This window comes from Elephantulus edwardii, unplaced genomic scaffold (assembly GCF_000299155.1).
Source record: "Elephantulus edwardii isolate Elephantulus edwardi_28Jun2011 unplaced genomic scaffold, EleEdw1.0 scaffold00008, whole genome shotgun sequence".
NCBI lineage: Eukaryota > Metazoa > Chordata > Mammalia > Macroscelidea > Macroscelididae > Elephantulus > Elephantulus edwardii.
The window spans coordinates 25,083,313-25,086,961 of record NW_006399758.1 but is presented as its reverse complement, the minus strand read 5'-3'; the positions used below and the strand labels follow the sequence as shown (position 1 = coordinate 25,086,961).

General features: G+C 38.4%; 1 pseudogene; it reads left to right on the top strand.

Annotated features, from left to right (window-relative positions):
* The window catches only part of LOC102872217, a 3,109-nt pseudogene extending 2,382 nt beyond the window's left edge, over positions 1–727 (top strand).
* The last annotated feature ends 2,922 nt before the right edge of the window (positions 728–3,649 follow it).

Here is a 3,649-nt window from a genome sequence, read left to right as displayed (position 1 = left end):
TTTGCTCCTCTCCTTGAAAAGCAAAAGAAAAACTCCCTCATTGGTACACAATCCCCCCCCCGCACCTCCCAACCCCACCCCCTACCCCCAAATATAATCCACTCTGCAACCCTCATTGCGTACTCCTACGATAAAAATAATGCCCTAAAATATATGAGAACACTTCAAGTAAAATAGATTCAATCCATGATTCTCTTCTTTATGAAAATGTACGGAAAGAAGTTGGTAACTTCTACAAGTGGGCTACTTCCATAGGGAGTTCAAAAATTGATGAAGAGTTCATCCTGAAACAGTTTGACTTTGACTATGAGACCCAATCAAATGAAAGCACATTCTCCACCAAGAGGCCCAGCCAGGTTTCTCAGAAGAAAATGTCTGCTGTGAGGCCGCCTAGATCACAAAAGCTAGACGCGTCCTCCCGGGAACCAGGCAGCAAGAGGAAATTCCAGAAACAACAGCAACCTCAGAAACAACCGTGGGTAAAGATGAGATATGGAGCTGGTATCTAGACACCAAGTTGTGGAAAAGGCAAAGAGCAGATGAACCCCTGGTTGACCCCGAGATCGCACGTAAAGTTCAAGAAGAGAAGCTGAGAAAGGAGAAGGAGGAAAAGGAGCTATTTCAAAATTGTCATAGCATGGCTGCCTTTAAGGATTTCATTATAAGGAAGGGCTACAGGATGCCAAGCTTCCTTGAGAAGATAGATTTTGGCAAAGCATGTAATTAGAGTTCTAAAAAAACCCCAGCAGATACTGTTAAAAGAAGAGAGAAACATTTAGAAGATGATTAGACATAGTTTCATGTGCTACCTACTTGACTACTTTCTCATTTTACACAACAGGTGGAATTGGTGAGGAGTGCTCTACCATGGACAGACCACTTTGGCTTCACCGTGTCATACATTTAGTACTTACTGCTTGTAAATCTTTTTCAATAATATTTTTCACTTAAAAAAATTTCACCATCTTTGATTCTAAAGGAAACCCTGGTGTACTTTCTCCAAGATAGGCTTGCTTGTTATGTTGGCAGTCTGTGGGATAATCTGTACTCTTTTCCAACACTACAGTTCAAAGGCATTGGTTCTTCCTCCATCATTCTTACTCATTGTCCAACTTCCTGATGCACAGGAAGTGATTGAAAGATCATAGTTTAATAGGCACACGTTCATTTATAAATTGATCTCCTTATTCTTTATCATTCTGAAGATATCCTTGGCAGCAGATTTCTCCAATGCAACATGTCTTTTGATTTCTTGACTGTTGCTACAAACAGTTGATTGTAGATCCAAGTTAAAGAAAATAATTGACAATTTCAATCTTCTCTCCACCTACCATGATGTTACCTACTAAAGATTTTTTGTTTCTTGATGCTTTAGTATGATCAGTCTTCTGCAGCATGTGCTTCAAGTCATCTCTACTTTCTACAAGCAAGATTGTGTTATCTGAATAAAAGGGGCTTTTTATGAGTCTTCCCTCAATACTGATGTCATATTCTTCATTTAATACAGCTTTTCAAAGGATGTCCTCAACACATAGAATGCATAAGTATGGAGAAACTCTGACATACACTTTTCCTAATTATAGACCATAAAATGTTTTCTTGTTCAGTTCATATAGCTGCTTCTTTGTCTATGTACAAGTTTCACATAATCACAGTTAAGTGTTATGGGATTTCTGTTCTTATCAATGTTATCCACAATTTGTTATGATCTGTACAGTCAAAAGCCTTTGCACAGTTACTAAAGCACAATTAAACAGCTTTCTAGTATTCTCTATTTTTAGTCAAGATCCATCTGACATCAGCAATGATGTCCCTGGAAGAAATTATTGAAACCATGTATGTTACTGTTGTTAGATGCCATTGAGTCAAGTACAACTCATAGCGAATCTATGAACAATAGACCTGAAATCTGCCCTATCCTGTGCCATCCTCATTATCTCTGACATATTTGAGTCCATTGTCTATCTATTTCATTGAGGATCTTCCTCTCTTTCACTCGCTCTCCACCTTTCCAAGCAACATGTCCCTTTCCAAGGAATAGCCTATGCCCAATGAATCTCTGGTAGCCTAGTGGTAAGAAACTGCACTGTAGTCCTGAAGGCATGTGGTTTGAATCCACTAACTGCTCCATGGGAAAAGGATGAGCATTCTCCTCCTGTGTGATTAATGCCTCTGAAAATCTACCGGAGGGTCAGCAATGGGTCAGTTCCAACTCAAAGTAAATAACAAAATCACCAATATGCCCTAACTATGAAAGATGAAGCTTCACCATCTTTGCCTCCAAGGAGCACTCTGGATGCACCTTTTTCAAGATGAAACAATGTATAGCATTGGGCAAATCCACTGCCAAAATCTCCTTCAGAGAGTTAAGAAGTAAATATGACACCTTGAGGAATAGGTTTGCTTGATATTTTGACTGACATTTAAAGCATTATATTTTATTCTCAATCACCCCATATACGTGCCAAAGCAAAGCAAGGAATAGAGAAACTAAAAGAAGATTTTGTGCATTTGAATTATGATATTGGCAATGAGCAGAGATTTTTTTCCCTCTTTAATGGACTGCCAGGAGAACAACAAATCTATCTTGTAAGATATATAGTCATAAGCTCCTTAGAAGTAAGGATGGTGAGACTTTGTTCTTACTTTGTACTTGTTCTCATGAGAAACTAGCCCCTAAAAAACATATTCTTGATAATGTAATTACTACTGCTGTATACCATTGAGTTGGGATTGGCCCATAGCCTCTAGTGGGTTTTCAAAGGCAGTAAATCACACTGGAAGAGAATGCCCATCCTTTCTCCCAGAAGCAGTTAGTAAAAAAGTAGTAGATCAGCAAAAAGTAGGAAAGACTTCAATGGAATGGATTGAGACAGTCAATGAGACACTGAGATCAAGCATAGCCACAATTATGATGATATACATTAAGTGGCATATAACAGCAGTAGGGTAGAAGAATTATCACTTAGAACAAGCTAGAGAACTCTGGTGGCTTAGTGTAAGGCATTGTGCTGTTAACCCAAAGTTTTACAGCTCAAACCCACAAGCTCTTTGTGAGAAAAAGATGGACAACATCCTCCTGGACAATTTACTGCTTCTGAAAGCTTACTGGATGATCAACTGTAGTTCGGTTCCAACTTGATGGTACATGATAACAACAAGCTAAGAACTGCAATCCTTACTACTGTGAGAAAGTAGAGAACCCCAGTATTTGTAAAACAGCACTAATAACACCAAAAATGCCTTATTCTCCAAAGTCCCTACCTTCAATGTTACATTCAAGGTGATTCCATCACATTACAAATACGCACTAGTACAGTTTGATTTGGCAAACCATATGTAAGAGCAAGGTTGAAGAAGAGTCAGAAATTTAATTCCTGAATTTATTAAGACATGAGGTATATGGTAAACGTCACATGGTAATAGAGTGTACATTTCAGTAGGTGTAGATTGTAAATGTATACTAATTCTTCAAAAGTCTATCATTAGTCCTTTCATTTTATAAATGCTTCAGTCTTTGAGATCCTGTTGGCTCCTGGGCTCTGATTGTTGGCAGGCTCAATTTATGTCTTTTAAAATGCCTTTCCTCCAAGCTGAAAACAGCAAACAAAACCGAACTTTTCCTGTTGAGCCAATTTAAATTCTCAAG